A 19,523-nucleotide genomic window follows, 5' to 3' on the forward strand; every position below is an offset into this window, starting at 1 on the left:
TTGCCGAGGGGTTTGTTTAGTGTGGGGAAGAACTTGAAAGCTGCACCAGCTCTGGATATTACAATGAAATTGAGTTGTGGGCACTTCCAGGGACAGATTGTGCTTCCTGAAGATACAGCCAGTCAGCTAGCTCAGCCATATTTCCCCTTAACTGCACCCATGTCTAAAACTGAGGACCATCTGTGCTTTGTAATAAAAAACCATTGTCTTTATGCCTTGATAATAATTTTGAAATTTAATATATCTGAAGTCTGTACTTATAAAAATTATTTAAAATTATATTTAAAACTTATTTAAAATGGAAAAACTCATTTTGATTATTTTCTTATTATCTAACTTGTTAAGCAGCTTAGTCACAAACAAAATAAGATGATGTATATGAAAACAAAATGTAAATTGTAGGATGTTGCACAAAATAATCTTAAAAGCTAACAGTTAAAGACAGGAAATGTCCTCTTCTCTCCCCCAGAGGGAATCATCCTAAATCTGTGAACCTTTCTTGATAGGTTTTTGTTTCCAACCACATAAATTCTTGATACTGTTTTTTGAAACCCCATTAAACTGCAGGCGGAAATATAGGCCTACACTGACCCTTTAGATCACACTTGTCCTCATACCAGACAGGACACACTGCCAAGGCCTGCTTCAGGCTGCCCTGTGCCTGACTTAGAAGTCTAGTCTTTAGAGAGGTGGACCATTCTTTTGCTTATTTACATTTTCCACATTGTAGCCTTAGGCTCAAGCTTGCAACTTTTCTCTGAAATCACCAAAAAAGTTAGCTTCAAAATTATTTAAATAATAGTGGCTTATTTGGCCCTTTCCTCTCACCAAAAGAAACTTGGAAAGTTTTAATGTTGGGAAAAGCTACATTTCCTTCATGTGAATGATTGCCTTACTACTCAGCAGGCAAAATTAGTTCTCAGAGAAGTCCACTATCTACAGACTTCTAAGTAGCTTATTTGTATTAGGATCTTAAAGAGGTTGTTATACTTAGTTACTTCAAAATTCCTTTCCTATAGCAGATGCTACTAAATTGGCACCATTATTGCATCCAATCTTGGAGCATCCCACTTAATAGTGATTTACTGTATTCTTGTTCCACTCACACTCTCTACACAATCTTGGAGAATAATAGCATTTATCTGAATAATGAACAGTTGAGGGGAATAGCATTTGTGTGAATAATAACTGAATAAAGAACTGAATAAAGAAGGAGAGTTTTTATTTTTGCATCATGCTAAATATTGGGGAGGGAGTTTACGCTGATTACTTGAGCTCCGTAAGAATGAATAATTCAAATTCATATTGATGAAATCCCTTGCTTAAAGTTTTTCCATGATAAATATGGATTGTATTATAGGTTGTTTATTTAATAGCAAATATTGAATGCTTACTATGTGCAAGATACTGTTCTTAGTATATATCCCTGTTCTTGTGGAGCTTACATTTTAGAAAGGAGATACAATGAACAATAAGCAAATTAAAAAATATTTGCAAAATACTACATATGGTATATACATATACATATTATATGTATATGTATACACATTATAGTGTATTATACTGCAAAACATAGTGTTGTTTTATATTGCATTAGAAGGTGATACATGCTGTAGAAGAAATTTTTAAAATATGGCCATGATAAGGGGCGTTGAGAGTTCTAGAAGTGAGTGGTTTGCAATTTTAAGTAGGATATTCACAGTGGGTCTAGAGAATTCATTGAATTTTAGAAGATCTAAAGGAGTGAGCCAAGAAAGAACATTTCTAGCAGAGGAAACAAACAGCTTTTAGAAAGGCCTTAAGATGATTCCATTTTCAAGGGAGAGCAAGGGATTCAGGATGGCTTGAATGGAGAGTGAGAGGCAGATAATAAGAGAGGAGGTCAAAGAATAGGGTAAGGAGTAGTTCTGGCAGTGGAACAAGATCCTGGAGAAATGTGTGTGTGTGGGGTGTGTGTGTGGGAGGGCGGTGGTTGATAAAGACTTTGTCCTGTTTACTCTGATTGACATAGGGGAGCACTGGAGGATTTTGATTGAAGGAGTGATGTGAGCAGGCCTCTGTTTAAAAAGGCCATACTGGTTTCTGTGTTGAGCATAGACCATAGGCCTATAGGAAGCTCCTGCAGTGATCCAAGGAAAAGCTGGTGGTGGCTCAGATCAGGATGGCAGCAGTGGAGGTGGTGAACAATGGTTAGATGCTGAAAATGTCTTGAAGACAGAGACAATGTGATTGGCTGATGAACTGGTTGTGGAACATGACAGAGGCAGCAGAATCAAAAATAATTCCAAAGTGTTTATCTGAGCATAGAAAACATGAAGGTGTTACTGAGTTTGGAGAGGCTAGAGGTGATGCAGGTCTGGGGAAGAAAATTCAAGTGTTCAGTTTTGTTCTTACTAAACGTAACTATCTATTAGATACTCAGGTTGAGATGTTAGGTGTACAAATCTGGAGAGATGGCTAGTCTGGATATATAAGTTTGATAGGTGGACATAGGTTTAATTTGCAGGGCTCAATGCAAAATGAAAGAGAGAGTCTTTTGTTAAATAATTACTAAGAATTTTCAAGATTGTGACAACAGAGCATTAGCCAAGTGTAGGGTCCTCCTGAGGCGGGCACAGGCTGCAAGCCCATAGAACTGGCCTTGTTTGGGCATTATGGGCATATATACAGGATAATTAAAGCCATGAGGTTGGATGAGATCATCAAAGGAAAGAACATGATGGAGAAGAGGACCAGACACTGACTCCTGGGGCATCCTGGAATGAAGAGATTCAAGAGGAGCCAACCAAGGAAACTGAGACGTGGGAGGAGAGCCTGGATGTGTCTTGTCCTAGAAGCCAAGAGAGCAGATGAGAAGGGGGTGACCAGCTGCATTAAATGCTGCTGGACAGTTGAATGACATGAGGACAGGGAACTGATCACTGGATTTAGCAACTTAAAAACTTTCAGCAACAATACATAATAATTTTTAAATTAAGCTAGGCTTCTCAGGTGGCTCAGTGGTAAAGAATCCTCCTGCCAAAGCAGGAGATTCAGGAGAGGTGGGTTCAATCTGGAAGATCCTCTGGAGGAGGAAATGGTAACCCAATCCAGTATTCTTGCCTGGAAAATTCCATGGACAGAGGAGCCTGGCAGGCTACAGTCCATGGGCTCGCAAAGAGTTGGACGTGACTGAGTGAGCACACACAGAGGCAAAACCATTGAGGCAGTATTACGAATCACAAAATTGTAATTATTGAAAACAATTTCTTTATGTTACATGGCAACAGACATTGGGCATATTCCACATTTGTAAAAACTCCTTCAAAGTAGAGCACATTCCTATATTCACTGTTGTATAAGCAAATTCATTTGGTAGGTTTGGGGCGTATAAAATAATAATACATTTTAAATGAGGTCAGAAAAGGATTTTCTGAAGTTTTCTCGGTTTGGTGTTGGGGGAGGGGGCAAGTAACTATTTTGAACAAGAATCAAGTGCTGATAAGACCCTGATAATTTGTCTTAAAATAATTTTATTAAAAATGTTAGATTCCTTAAAAAGAGTAATTGCTTTTGAAATACTGATTACACCCCCTTAGTTTCTGTTGCATGTGTCGTATTAATTATCTCAAGAAGTGTTGATAAGAGGCTGATATGGAAAAACTTTGAAATAAGAAAATTCTTTCCAGCCTTGAACTTAATATAATTTTAAGTATTAGATCTGCAGGCATACAGTTCTTAGTTCAAGAACTAAGCTTCACCTGTTGCCTGTTCTTACGCATTTTAATGTACTGTGTGCGAAGACTAAGGAGAAAAAGATTTACCAAGTTTCTTTTGATTAAAAGTCTTTTGCAGAGTTTTTCATAAAAACAATTTATAATCCAGGGAGTTAGGTAAGGCTTTTGTTTTATTTTGTTTTAAATAATGACCCAGTCTTTGAAAAAGTACTCTTCCAGAAATCATAAGCTTTGCTTACTTCTTTCAGGTTTTGATATATTTCTGTGGTTAACAGGAAACCACGGTAGGGGGCATCAAAGAGATAAGTTTGTGCATAGAAAAGAATTCTATTTTTGCATTGAAAATAGAATTTGCCTTTATAGATAGAATAAATTTACACTTCAAAAAGCAAAGGAAATTCTGCAAAGGACCTCTACAACATCCAGACCCAAGTTATCCCTAGTCTGTCACCTTCAGTGACTTCTTTGCTAATTATGATGAATTCGTAGAGAAATTCTTCTATATGGATGTTTTAAGCACCATGAGGAATGCATGATTAATTTTTAGAGATAATCAGTCGAGAATGTAAGAACCACAAGCTATACATCCAGTTGACTTTTTCTGAAGGGCTGAGACTGACCATTATGATGAAAAAATCTGAGTAAACAGATATGAGAACTGCTCGTGGGAGTGATAGGAGCTCCTGCTGCATGAGGGTTGCCTAAAGCCTAGGGTGCTAGAGGGTGGCCTGGAAATGCCACCCTCAAGCCAAGTAAACCAGGTGCCTGTCATCCTAAAATAAACTCAGAATTAAATTCACCTTGCCGCTTATACCTGTTCTCATTAATCAATGCCTAACTTGTCCTCGACACAGTCTTAAACGTTACTTCCTTCTCCCCAAGTCATTTTATTGCATCTTTAGGAACTCCTAGTCCACCAATTAAACAAACCACTATTACCTTACACTACAACTGGGATCTTATCTCTAAGTCTTGCCTTAACTAAAATCTGGCTGTCCCCTGGAAATATGTATTCTCCTCTATATATGTAGTGGACATTTCAGTAGTGGCTCTTCTTACACCCAGCTGTAGAGGAAAACATTTTATCAGCCCATCCATGGTACCTCCACCTTCTTGTAGGTACTTGCAGGTCTCCTCTTCCTGTTGTGCTTCTCTTAGCATGCATAACCTGACCCTGCTCAGCACCATCTTTGAGGCTCTGCCAGTCCACCAGAGGGCATGTTTTCTTCTTTGTCTCTTGACTACCAGGATCACAGACAAAGCAAGGGAATTTCAGAAAAAACATCTGCTTCATTGACCACGCTAAAGCCTTTGGCTGTGTGGATCACAACAAATTGGAAAAATTCTTAAAGAGATGGGAATACCAGACTACTTTACCTGTCTCTTGAAAAGTCTGTTAGGCAGGTCAAGAAGCAACAGTTAGAACCTTACGTGGAATGACTGGTTCAAAATTGGGGAAAGTGTATGACAAGGTTGTATATTGTCACCTTGTTTATTTAACTTATATGCAGAGTACATTATGTGAAATGCCAGGCTGCATGAATCACAAGGTGGAATCAAGATTGCTGGGAGAAATATCAACAACCTCAGATAAGCAGATGATACCAATCTAATGGCAGAAAGTGAAGAGCCTCTTGGTGAGGGTAAAAGAAGAGAGTGAAAAAGCTGGCTTAAAACTCAACGTTCAAAAAACAGATCATGGCATCTGGTCCCATCACCTCACAGCAAATGGGTGGGGAAAAGGTGGAAACAGTGGAAGATATTGTTTTCCTGGGCTCCAAAATCACTGGGGATGGTGACTGCAGCCATGAAATTAAAAGACGCTTGCTCCTTGGAAGGAAAGCTATGACAAACCTAGACAGAGTATTAAAAAGCAAAGATATCACTTTGCTGACAAAGATCCATATAATTCAAGCTATGGTTTTTCCAGGGATCATTTACGATTGTGAGAGTTGGTCCATAACGAAGGCTGAGCACTTTTAAATTGATACTTTTAAATTGTGGTGCTGAAGAAGATTCTTCAGAGTTCCTTGGACTGCGAGGAGGTCAAACTAGTCAATCCTAAAGGAAATCAGTCCTGATGACTCATTGGAAGGACTGATGCTGAAGCTGAAGCTCCAGTATTTTGGCCACCTGATATGAAGAGCCAAATCATTGGAAAAACCCCTGATGCTGGGAAAGATTGAAGGCAAATGAGAAAGAGGGAGGCAGAGGATGAGATGGTTAGACGGCATCACGGACTCCATGTACGTAAATTTGTGCAAACTCCAGGGAATAGTGAAGGACAGGGAAGCCTGGTGTGCTGCAGTCCATGGAGTCGCAAAGAGTCGGACATGACTTAGCGACTGACACAACAAGAGCCACACACAGTCCTTGGTGGATACATTTAATAGGTAAAGTTTACAGTGAGTTTAATAGTAAAAGTTCATATTTTGATCTCCACACCACATTTCATTTTTGAAAATAAAAATTTCTTCTTTATATTAAACTTTTTGAGTATATAGAAGAAAGCAACCAATTACAAATTTTGCCTTTTTGTATGCTAATCAACTACCTTAAGGATTTGTGGGGAGTCCGGGAGGTCTATATTTTTCACCTGGAGTTAATTTAACTATTTTCTCAAGTACTATTCAGTGAAGCCAAATACATTTATTGGGTCAATTTAGACTATCTTTTCTAAGTTTTGCTCCCTAAATCAATCTTGACCCCCTTGAGTTGTCACACTGCCATGCTGATGTGACAGTTACTTAGAAAATCATTCTCAAGTGCTTGGAGGGATTCTGATCAATGGCTTTTTCTGAAACCTGGTAAAAGCATTCTATTTCCTTAGGCAGCCAAGGCATGTATTATTGTTTCTAATAGTTTTGGAAGATTACTTGATTGAAAACTATCTTCAACATTTCCATAGGGAAGGGTCTTGGGGCAGTCAACGTTCTGCTACTGTCATGTTGCAGACCATTACTTTTCTTATCGTTATGTGATAATATTTCTTTCTGTGGAATTCTTACTGTCTGACTTCCTTTATCACTGACCCTTTTATGAGGTTACTCTCTTCTTTCAGGAGAAGGCAATGGCAATCCACTCCAGTGCTCTTGCCTGGAAAATCCCATGGACAGAGGAGCCTGGTAGGCTGCAGTCCATGGGGTCTCGAAGAGTTGGACAGGACTGAGCGACTTCACTTTCACTTTTCACTTTCATGCATTGGAGGAGGAAATGGCAACCCACTCCAGTGTTCTTTCCTGGAGAATCCCAGGGATGGCGGAGCCTGGTGGGCTGCCGTCTATGGGGTCACGCAGAGTCGGACACGACTGAAGTGACTTAGCAGCAGCAGCAGCAGCTCCTCTTTCAATGAAGAATTTGACTTCTGCCTCATATCCTTCTCACTCCAAAGTCTGCCAACATCCCAGGTACTCAATCCAACATCAAAGCCTAAAGTTCTTTGGCCCCATTAACCCACCCCTACATTTGATTTTTGCAAATTCCTTGCCACTTGAAATGGTCCACATTAATCACAGTTCTAGGGGAGAAGGAAAGTTAGTAGACTGGAACTTTGGTGGGCCTCTGTGAACCGTGCTGGTGTTCACACCCTTGTGTATCTCCTTGCCTTGAATCTGAACTGACCAGGTGATCTGCATGGAACAGATGCTCTCAGTTCCAGTCCTGAAGCTTACGAAGTACTGAAAGATTCTACTTTTGTACTCCTGGAGTAGTTCACATGCCTCCTGTAAGTAGCCCAAGATACCCTCTTGGTCAGGCCATATGGAGGAGAATCAACGCCCTGGGAAAGAGCCCCAGCTGAGCTAACAAGCAACACCAACTTGCCAGTCATGTGATCTATTTGGACCTTTCAGCAGCCAGCACTACAGGAGACACAAATTAAGTGGAACAACCATCTAGGCAACCCACAGATTGTGAGAAATAATCATTTGTTCCTGTTTTAAGTCTCCAGTTTGGAGAAGTATCTTGTTACGTAGCACTAGGTAATGGAAACACGAAGCATCTTCTCTCCCCACATTCTCATTTTGGGTCAGAGAGGACAAACATATATCACCTTTCTACTCCTCCCTCAGGGGAAACTCCCTCAGAGTAGCTCATACAATTGAGAAGAATTTTACTGCTGTGGGTTGATTAGCATCCCTCCCCTAGATTCGTGTCCACCTGGAACCTCAGAATGTGACTTTGTTTGAACGTTGGGTTATTAGTTAGAGAGCTTGAAATGAAATCTTCCTGAATATAGAGTGGATTCTAAATCCAATGACTAGTGTTTTTATAAAAGAGAGGGAAGGGAGATTTGGACACACAGGGACACAGTAGAGAAGATAATGTAAAAATGGAGACAGTTGAGAATGATGGGTCTACAGCCAATGACACCTAGGAGCCTCCAGAAGCTGGAAGCCATGAAGAAGAATTGTCCTCTAGAGATCCTGGCACATTGACTTCAGATTTCTGGCCTCCAGATCTATGAGAGAATAGATTTATGTTATTGTTGTTGTTTGTTCTAATTTAAAAGGGATTTTTCCAGTTTTTTTTAAAGATATAATTGATATACAGCGTTGTAAGTTTGAAGTGAAAGTAGTGAAAGTGTTAGTTGCTCAGTCATGTCTGACTCTTTGCAACCCCATGGACTGTAGCCCGCCAGGCATCTCTGTCCATGGGATTCTCCAGGCAAGAATACTGGAGTGGGTGGCCGTTCTCTTCTCCAGGGGATATTCCCAACTCAGGGATCAAACCCAGGTCTCCTGTATTGCAGGCAGATTCTTTACCATCTGAACCACCAAGGAAGTAACCCCAAATCTAATCTCTTTTCCTATGAGTCTGACTTTTCTTTCTTTTTTCGATTCCGTATACAAGTGAGATCATGTAGTGTTTGTCTTTGTCTGACTTACTTCTCTTACCATATTGCCTTCTGGGTTCATCAATGTTGTCAAAAATGGCAGGGTTTTGTCCTTTTTTTGGCTGAATAATAGATATCTGTTGTTAAAGCCACCAAGTTTGTGATAGCTTATTTTTGGCAACTCTAGGAAGTCGCACCCGGAGAAGGCAATGGCAACCCACTCCAGTGCTCTTGCCTGGAAAATCCCATGGACGGAGGAGCCTGGTAGGCTGCAGTCCATGGGGTCGCTAAGAGTTGGACATGACTGAGCAACTTCACTTTCACTTTTCACTTTCATGCATTGGAGAAGGAAATGGCAACCCACTCCAGTGTTCTTGCCTGGAGAATCCCAGGGATGGTGGAGCCTGGTGGGCTGCCGTCTATGGGGTTGCACAGAGTCGGACAAAACTGAAGCAACTTAGCAGCAGCAGGAAGCAGCACACTGACATTTACTTTTGGATGAAGTCAGTGCCTCAAGAGAGTGGATGCCCACAATTCTTGGATCCACCTATACCTGGATGGGTCGGGTAGGACTGAAGTCCTAATCCATGGGGCTGATTAGAAAGTGGATTGAGAGTCTGCAAACCCATGACTCTTTGGAACTTCCTCCCATAGACTGACTTCTCCTTCAGGTGGTTAAGTGTATCTACCTGGCCTCTCTCAATCCAGGATCCTCCTATCTTTCCATGTGTAGGGTAGTTCAGTCCAACTGTAGTGTCTCCAATCAGCATCACAAACTTAAAGAAAACGTGCTTTTAAGAAATGTTTGTGCTGCTCTTATCAGTTAGGTCAAGGAGCGTAATTGAGGAGTTTGGAGAGCACACTGAGAAGGACAAACCCAGCACAATACCTGCGTTTGCCTCCGCGCCGGATGACTTGCTTTGCCAAGGCACTGTGAGTTAAAGGGGCGTGTGCCCCTCAGCAGAAGTTCTGAAAGCTGAATGTGACTCACCACGTTATCTTTTCCTCACTTCCCCTTTCGCAGAATCGTGTATAAAGATGACCTGCATCAATCTGAGTCCTTGAGTGTCTACAATGAGAAAGTTTTTCTTGGTGATCTACAGTGGATATGTATTGTGAATGCAAAGTAACCAATCAAGATTGTCAGTTGTTTGTTGCCTCAGCATAAACCAGCCTGCCTATTTTTTAAAAATTTATATTATTCAAGTATAGTTGACTTACAATGTTGTGTTAATTTCTACTGTATGCCAAAGCAATTAGGTATACATGTATATACATTCTTTTTTATATTCTTTTCCATTATGGTGTATCACAGGATATTGACTATAGTTTCCTGTACTATACAGTAGGACCTTGTTGTTTATCCATTATGTATATAATAGTTTGTGTCTGCTAACCCGAAATTCCCAATACATCCTTCCCCTGCCTCCTTACCCCTTGGCAACCACAAGTCTATTCTCTATGTTTTGTAGGTAAGTTGGAAGAGCTCCCTTTTCTCCACAGCCACTCCAGCATGTATTTGTATCCTGTGTATTTTGCTATCAATATATGCAAGAATATCAATCTAAAAATGGAACCAGTGGATATAAAATGCAAAGTCTCATTCATGTGACCTCAGAAAAACAAAACTTAAGGAATGAAAAACTGATTTCCTAATTTATAGAAAACTGATTTATAGGGTTTGCCTCATATCAACTTTGGAAAGTTTTTGCTTATGATTTCCAGAGGCATGAATGGGAAGTGACTCAGGTTGAGTTGGTCTTGCCAAGTGAGTTGAATTGAGCTTTGTTTGTATGACTGAACTGGTTTTGTCTGCTCGAGGAATTTGCAAAGCTGGTCTCTGTCTGTTTTGATTTTAACAAACTCCAACAGAACTCTCCTCTCTTTACATTCCCTTTCTATAAATACAGCCTATCCCAAGCCCTCAGCAGACTCATCATCTGTAGCTTGCTATAGTTTGTGTGTCCTGAATTGCAACTCCTCTGCTATTCCCAAATAAACTCATTTCTTTGAACTTATCTCAGTTTACTTCTTTATTTAGGTTGACTAGTAAATTCGTTGAGGATCTAAGATTATGCCCTTCCTGTCTTGTTCTAATATTTTCAGAATTCATTTTCACACTTACTCTCCAACTTTTTGCTAGCATAAATTAGCAAAATACTGAAATTGTTAAGAATAGTTATCCTTCTCTTCTTGTTTTAAATTTGTGATTATCAAACAACAAGTTCCAAACATATAGCATAAAGAACTATATTCAATATCCTGAGATAAACCATAAAGAAAAGAATATTTTAAATATATAATGCCACATGGTAAATTAAGTATATTTCAGTTAAAAAATTGTAATTATCTCTTGGGATTTCTGGCAGCTATTGTCTGATGCTAACTCAGTATCATCCCTGTCCTTCTAAGAGCTCCCTTACAATAGTGGCCAGAATCTGGAAACTGTATTACCCAGAATCTCTTACCAGTAGGGTTGTGGTTTTGATTCTTCCAATAAGAGTTATTCATGTTAGCTTTTGTAGGGTGGAAGACAACAAAAATCATTATTGTTCAACCTCAGCAAGCAGGCATGTGGTCTTCAATAGACATCAGATGTGAGATTTTGCAGTGACTTCTAGGCTTTCTGCTGAGTACCATCTGCTTTGGTGCAATAGGCTATTGAGATCATTAGCAGCTGTTTCCTGTGATTCCTGCAGTTTTCTGATTTCTGAAGATAACTGATGATTTTCACTGTTTGTTGCCCTCCTTGGTGCTTTCAAAAGTTTTGTAAACATCTAATTTCTTTTACTAAATGCTCTCCTGCCTGAAATGCCTAGAGAGGTTTCTTTTTCCTGACTATAAACTGGAAGATAGACTATGGTCTAACTCTATGGTTACTGATGACTATTTAGGTATGGTCACCATTCAATCAGAGGAAATGCTAAGCTAATCAAAATAGATTCCAGTGTGAGCAACCAGTATAACTTCTCTGAAGGTATTAGCTGGGGTTCAGCTCTGGTTATGAAACTGAAGCATTGAAATATATATACATAAGAAAGGCATGAAGGACATTGTTTTTCCTTTGGGCAAGGTCTTCACAGTTAAAGTAACAGCCTCATCTGATAAATAAGAGGTAGCTTATACTAGAGTGTATAAGAAATATATGTGATTTTTGTCCCCAGCAAAAACATTTGGAATTTTCTGACTGATAGAAGTGTCTTTTGTAATTTATTAACTATCTCTTTTGAGTGTGCCTGAGTTTATGCTAATGAGATGACTTAGGGGGAGGGTCCCCAGAGAGGTTTGAGATAGGACTGGTCACCAGAAAGACAAGTGACTAGATGGTTGAAGTTTTTAGAGCCAGCTGTTAACCTCTGGGAAGAGGAAGAGAAGGGCAGCTCTAGATTAAACTCTATCAAAACTCTTCAACAAAAAGAGTTGAGGTTTTGGGCTGGTAAACACTTGGCAATGGGAGCAGAGTGGTGTGTCGAGAGAGCATGGAAGCTCTGTCCCCCTTTCCATAAACCTTGCCTTATGTATCTCTTTCATCTGGCTGGTTCTGAACTATGTCCTTTTATAATAAACTGATAATCTAGTAAGAGAAATGCTGGGCTTCCCAGGTGGCTCAGTGGTAAAGAATCCACCTGCCAAGCAGGAGATGTGGGTTTGATCCCTGAGTCAGGAAGATCTCCTGGAGAAGGAAATGGCAACCCATTCCAGTATTCTTACCTAGGAAATCCCATGGACAGAGGAGCCTGGTGGGTTACATATAGTCCATAGGGTCACAAAGAGCCAGACACAACTTAGCAACTACACAGCAACAACAAAAATTATGTTTCTCTCTCTCTTCCTGTGCTGCTTTTATGACTTCTTTCCTTTTTGCTTTGACTTTTAACAGTTTTACTATGATATGTCTGGTTATAGTTTTCTTTGTAGTTGTTTCGCTGGAAGTTTTTAGAGTTCTTCAAATCTGTGACTTACTGTCTTTCACCAATTTTGGAAAATTCTCAGACAGCATCTCTTCAAACTGAATTTTTGCCCATTTTCTTTCTCCTCTCCCTTTGGGACTACATATGTTGATATTTTTATGATGTCTTACAAGTCTTATAATTTTCTATTTTGTTTTCCAATCTTTTTATCTCTGTTATAATCTGTATAATTTCTTATGTCATATTATCCAGCTCACTAATAATCTCTACCGTTTTTTTCTAATTTGTTGTTAATTTTTTACATTGAGTATTTATTTCTGAATTTTATTCTTAATTTCTAAGATTGCTATTTGATTTACTTTTATATATCTCAGATCTTGAATAAAATTCTCCATATTTCCATCTGTTTTCTGTATTACTCCCTTTATATTATTGAGCATATTAATCAAGTTATTTTAAATTATATTTCTAATAACTGTGAAATTTGGGTGTTCTGAGTATCTGGTTCTACTGTCTGTTTTTATTTTGTTTTTCATTCATTCAGCCCACTACCCTTTTGGTTGAATGTAGGACGTTGTGTATGAAATTTTTTAGAGACACTGGATGATGTTATCTTCCTCCAAAGAAGACTAGACACGGTTTATGTTAATTCCTGTTAGGCTTTGAGATGATTAGAGACTGTGTTTAAAACTTTGTGTGGGATTACATATTACTGTTATAGCCTTTAACCTAGGGAATAGTTATTCAAAGGCCTCGGCTTGAAAACAGGCATATTGTCTAGGATTCCTACTCCACTTCAGGCTCTGAACTCCTGCTTTTGTCTGTTGAGCTCCAAGAGACTGCCCAAACCTCTACTGATCTTTTAAACATCTTAATAACTATGAGTTGTTTTTTTTTTAAGGTTTTACTTTGTATTGGGGTATAACCAATTACCAATGTTGTGATAGTTTCAGATGAACAGCAAAGGGCCTCAGCCATACGTATACACGTGCCCATTCTTCCATAAGCTCCCCTCCCGTCCAGGCTGCCAGGCAACACTGAGCAGAGCTCCGTGTGCTTGTTTTTGTTTTTACTGCAACTGTTCCTCTTTCTTCGCTCCTTCTCAGAGACTTAGGATCCAGAACATTCCTGAGGCCAAATCCTTGCAGAATGTCATACCCATTTCTCAGTGATCATCTTCTCCCTGGGATCCTGGCTGTTCAAGTCTTGGCGGCTCCACTTGTCCAAATTCCAACTTTGGTCTTTCCATCCCCATGAGATTGCTGAAAGCGCTTGGCCACTGCCATTTGCTGTACCTCCATCTCCTAGCTATAAAATGGAAAATGCCCTCAGAAGAGAAGTTAGTGGAGAACATCTTATTTATTCCATTTTGTTTCCCTTTCCTCATATTTCGTCTTAGTATATATCTATCTCTTCTATTGCATCTATCCCAGTAGAAGAGTCTGTGAATAGCAATAAAGCGAAAGCTACCAAATTAGTAAGAGAGAGAGAAATACAGTGCTTTCTTAAATAAATTGTGCTGGATCAAAGTCTTGCTTTTTCCCATTTAGAATCAGGGCAGTGGCCTATAGTAGTGCATTTTCATTCTTAAAGTAAATAACTTTCTCTGGTCCTACTTTCTATAGCCCTCAGATAGTGGCTTACCATAATAGTGACTTTTCAAAAATGCAGCTGATACATCTTTTTATTTGCCACTGGAATATATTCACCATAATTTAAAAATCTTTTTGTGATTTGGCATCCATATGGTTATCGATGATTCCTTGATTGAGTGCCTATCTTGTTTCAGGCATTGGGCATACAATGATAAACAGACACGTGGCTGTTCTAGTTTGTGATAAAGCCTGTGCCCCTAGGTGAGGACAGGCCTCATGGGGTGAGGCAGGTAGAACCGAACCATTCTTTTCCCTGAATACTGCCAGACTGCTGCACTGTCTTGAGTTATAGTTGGCCTGTCTTCTCGCTCACTGATGTTTTTGAAATCGTGTGGTTTGTAGGGTTTTTTCCACATTGCATGCTGTTTTTCTCTTTTTGGTGGTGATAATGTTTTTTTCCTTTCTTATTGCATCTGTCTTCTCCATGGTAACTTTTTGAAGTTGCCAGAACTATGTAACTTTTTTTCTCTTCTTTTTTGTTCAGACACTTCTTCACAGTTGCTAATGGAAACCAGATAAGTAAGTATTAAGTGTAATATTAATTTAAATATCTAGCTAGAGATAAAGTATATGGTGCATGACTTTTATGACATCTATTTCAAACTAGCTTCAGGCACTTTTTGCATTTACTTTAAGCCTTTTATCAGGCTCACAGGTGTTCCAGAGTGGGGGTTTCTAGTAGTCTAAGTATTGGATAAACAGGGTGATATCTATGTAGAGAAAGTCCAGACAATGTTGTTGGAGAAACTAGGGGGAGGATAAGCACTTTGGCATATTTTAGATGGCCTTAACTAAAAAAATACTGTAATACGAATGAATAAGGACAAACCTGAGAGTATTTTTCAACTCATTCTTGGCAGTTTCTGCTTTTAGTTCCCAAATAGTAAAGAACAGCTGGGAAAGGAATACCAATCACTGGATAAATTCAGCAGACTTCATGCTGTTCAACTTTTCAGTGAGCTGATCAGTCCACCTTTAGCTTCCTAAACTCCCACTGACCTTAGTTCTGTAGTTTTGATCGACTGTCTTACCTTGTGACAGTTATTAACTAATTGGTTCTCCAGACCCACCATTCTATTCTCTGCTTTGTTTTCCTGCAGTTTTTGCTTTACCAGCTGACTCAGTCCACCCTAGGCTTTGATAATAATAGGGGATGCTAGAGGGATGCTAGAAGTCTGGAGGAAAAAGAAACTTGCCCCTTCTTGTTAACTATCATTGTCTCCAAGCAGTGATTCTTCACCTTAAAAGTGACAGTTGATTTGCTGTAGTACTATTTGGTTTCCATTTGCAGTTTTTCCATAATACCAGTACCAGCCTTACTGCAAACTCAGAGATACAGCTGACAGTGTCCTTCCTCAAAGGACTAAGTCCCAGCTCTGTAGAGCTCTTCGTCTAAACCTCTGTATTCCAGTGTCTTCTTTTTGTTTCCTCATCCCCAAGAGTAGTACTTGCTTCCCTTAACTATTATCTTTGTAAAACCGTAGCTTCCATATTTGCCTTTTCAGTTTCCTACAAATGGCTAACAACTATTTAAGTTAAATCCTCTCCATTGAATAATTTGTGTAGTTTCTCTCTTTGAATTGGGCCCTCATTGATGCATTATGTGCCATCTTATTTCTTCCATAAGAAATACCATAGGTTTACCTCACACTGAAAGTATAAAGAGGATGGCTGTTAGTGATATCAATGGGGCTCCAAACCTCCTGGATCCCAGGTGAGGAGCATGTGCTGCAACATAAGGCTTCCCTGTTCAAACATGAACAAGGTAGTATATAATTACTGATTTCTTTTTTTTTAAGTTATTTTTATTTATTTATGTATTTGGCTCTGCTGGACCTTTGTCACTGTTCGTGGGCTTCCTCGAGTTGCAGAGAGCTGGGGCTACTCTCTAGTTGTGGTTGCACGGTCTTCTCATTGTGGTTGTGTCTCTTGTTGCAGAGCACAGGCTCTGGGGGCACAGGCTTCAGCAGTTGTGGTGCATGGGCTTAGTTGCCCCACAGCATGAGGGATCTTCCTGCACCAGGGATCAAACCCTCATGTCCCCATCTACACTGGCAGGCAGATTCTTAACCACTGGAACACTAGGGAAGTTCTCCCTGAATTCTAAAGGATGGAAATTTCTCATAATAAATTCAGCCCAATGCCAAAAACTGATGCTAGCATGGGGAATGAGGTTTGTTACAACTCCTTGAGCTTTCATTTTTGGTACTTGAAGATAAGGGAACACTCCAAATGGATGAAGCTTGGGAACTCATTTGAAGTTCCCTGCAGCTCTGGCTTTCACGGTAACTCATGCTTAATGCTTGTCATAATGTGTTATTACACAATTATCTCAGAAATTTTAAAATGTTTACTTATCCCACTGGACTGCTTCTTAAGGGCAAGAACTACGAATGTTTTGTTCCTTTTCATATTTCAAATTCACTTCCTTTGAAGTGCTCTCTGTCTGGAAATTCTTTTCCAACCCATGATCAACTGCCTCAACACTGGTTATTATATGTATTACATCTATATACAATGGAAGTGAAAGTGAAGTCCCTCAGTCGTGTCCGACTCTTGGCGACCCCACAGACTGTAACCTACCAGACTCCTCCATCTATGGGGTTTTCCAGGCAAGAATACTGGAGTGGGTTGCCATTTCCTTCTCCTCTATATACATTACAACCCCCCAAAGATAATGCTATAGTTTTTTATAGATAATGCTATAGCTTTAAACAATCATATTTATTTTTAATAAAATATAAGAAAAATAGTCATATAAATTTATCAGGTATTTACCATTCCTGCTGGTGCTAATTCATTCCTGAAGATCTAAGCTTTACTTTGGTGTCATTTCTGTTTAATCTGATGATCTCCCTTTAGCATTTCTTCTAGTGTACCTCCAGTGTAGTGAAATTTCCTGGTTTTTTTATTTGAATTTTTTTGTTTTTGTTTTTAGTTTTCTTTAATTTTCATATGGGCTTCCCTGGTGGCTCAGATGGTAAAGAATCCACCTGCAATGCAGGGGACCTTTGCAGGTTCAGTCCCTGGGTTGGGAAGATCCCCTGGAGGAGGGCATGGCATCCCACTCCAGTGTTCTTGCCTGGAGAATCTTCATGGACAGAAGAGCTGGCGGTCTACAGTCCATGGGGTCTCAAAGAGTCAGACATGACTGAGTGACTAAGAATGGCACAGTTCTCATATGAGATTTTTGCTAGATGCAGCATGATACATTGATAATTTCATTCTTTAAGTACTTGAAAAATACTGCTCACTGTTTTCTGATCCCCATACTTTCTGAAAAAGTCCAGAGTTATTGAATACTTTTCTTCCTGTGTGTAATGTATTTGTCTTTTGTTCATTTGTTTGTTTTCTGGTTGCTTCTACAATTGCCTCTCTACCTTTGATTTCAGCAGCATATTGGTTATCTATGATTTGCCCTGCAACAAATCATTTCAAAACTTACCCGTTAAAATGATACAGATTTATTATCACACAGTTTCTATGGATCAGGAACCCAGAATTTGGGCACAGCTTTCTAAGTCTCTCAGTCTTAGAAGACACACTTCAGTCTTCTCAGGTTTGACTGTGAGGAACCTGAACATACTTCACTCATGTGATAGTTGCCACCATTCTGTTCCCTATGAGCTGTTAGCCTGATGTCTTGGTTTCTCATAAACTATTGACCACAGGCTTCCCTCAGTTCTTTGCCATGTGGTCCTCTCACGTGTCACATGATCCTCTCATAGAGCATCTCACAACATGTCAGCTTGTCTCATGAAAGCAAACACGTGGTTGGTGGGGGTACAGAGAGAGACAGAGAGAGTGCTGCCAAGGGCCCCAGGTTTTGTTGCCTCATTACAGAAGTGACATCCCATAGCTTTTTTGTTTTCTGTCCATCAAAAGCAAGTCCTAAAATTCAGCTCACATTCAAGGGGAGGGATTACACGGAAGAATAAATACTAGGAGGTTTTGGTCATTGGGAACCTTGAGGGAAACTGTGTATCATTATCTTGACTGGGTTTGCCAGCTTCTAGAATCTGTAAAAGTATGTTTTCACCAAGTTTGGAAAGTTTGTTGTCATTATTTTTTCACGTCTTTTTCCCACCCAAATCTATCTCTCTTTTTGAAATTCCAATTGCCTATGTGTTAGATCTTTTGGTTTTGTCCCTCAGGTTCCTAAGGCTCTGCTAATTTTTTTTTTTTTTTTTTGATAATTTTTTCTTCCATTTTCAGATTGGATATTTTCTATTGATCTAATTTGAAATTAGCCAACTCTTTCTCTTCTCATGTTTATTCTACTCTTAAGCTCACCCAGTGAATTTTTAAATTTCAGATATTATACTTTTCAGTTCTAAAATTTCCCCCAAAATGTGCAACAGTGCTATAACCCTTATTAGACTTTCCTTCATTTAATAGTAGCCTCAAAAGATGGAAGTTGTCAGACCTTCCACTACCTCCAGAAAGACTGCCATTTAGAAGATACTCAACAAATGTTTGCTGATTTGAATTTAATTATAACAAAGCAAGTGAAAGCAACATCAAGCCATAGAAAGTTCAGGAAGAAAGCAAGAAACACAAGGTAACATTATTGACTTGTTTTGGTAAGTCAGGTACACTGATAAGTGTTATTAGTAGAGTATGAAAAAAGAGTGTACATCTTAACTCATAGACAAAGAAGGCTTTAAATCTGTGTGGTGGACAGACTGTAAGGTCACTCGACGACTTCTGTCTCCATTCACAGCTTTGTGTCATCCCTTCCCCTTGAGTGTAGACAGTACTTATGACTTGCTTCTAACAAATAAAATATGACAGTGGTCACGGGATGCTACACCTGTGACTACTCCTATAACCATGCTAGCAGACTCACTTTACAGGCTCTTTTTGCTGGCTTGATGAAGTAAATGGCAATGTTGGGGAAACCTACTTTCCCCAACCAGCTGGTACTAGCCTCCAGCTAGTAAGAATCTGAGCTTTTAGTCTTAGAGCCACAACACACTGCATTCTTTTTTTTAAGGTTTACTTTCATTTATTTGGCTGCACTGGATCTTAGTTGCAGCATGTAACTTTAGTTGCAGCATGCAAAGTCTTAGTCACAGCATGTGGGATCTCAGTTCCCAGACCAGGGATTGAACCCACAACCTCTGCCTTGGGAGTGAGAAGTGTTAGCCACTGGACACCAGGAAAGTCCTCACAATACCCTGAATTCTGCCAGCAGTTCCAATGAGCTGTAAAGCAGATTTTCCCTGAATCGAGCTTCCCGTTGAGAACACAGCCCAGCTAATACCTTGATTGCTGCCTTGCAAAGGACCCAGCTAAGTCATTTATAAACTCCTATAAGCTGCTCAATTTGTGGTAATCTATTAGGTAGCAATAGAAAATGAACACTGCATTGTTACAGACTTTTGCTACTTTTTATTTTGTTGAT

The sequence above is a fragment of the Dama dama genome, chromosome 14 (assembly GCF_033118175.1).
Source record: "Dama dama isolate Ldn47 chromosome 14, ASM3311817v1, whole genome shotgun sequence".
Classification (NCBI taxonomy): Eukaryota; Metazoa; Chordata; class Mammalia; order Artiodactyla; family Cervidae; genus Dama; species Dama dama.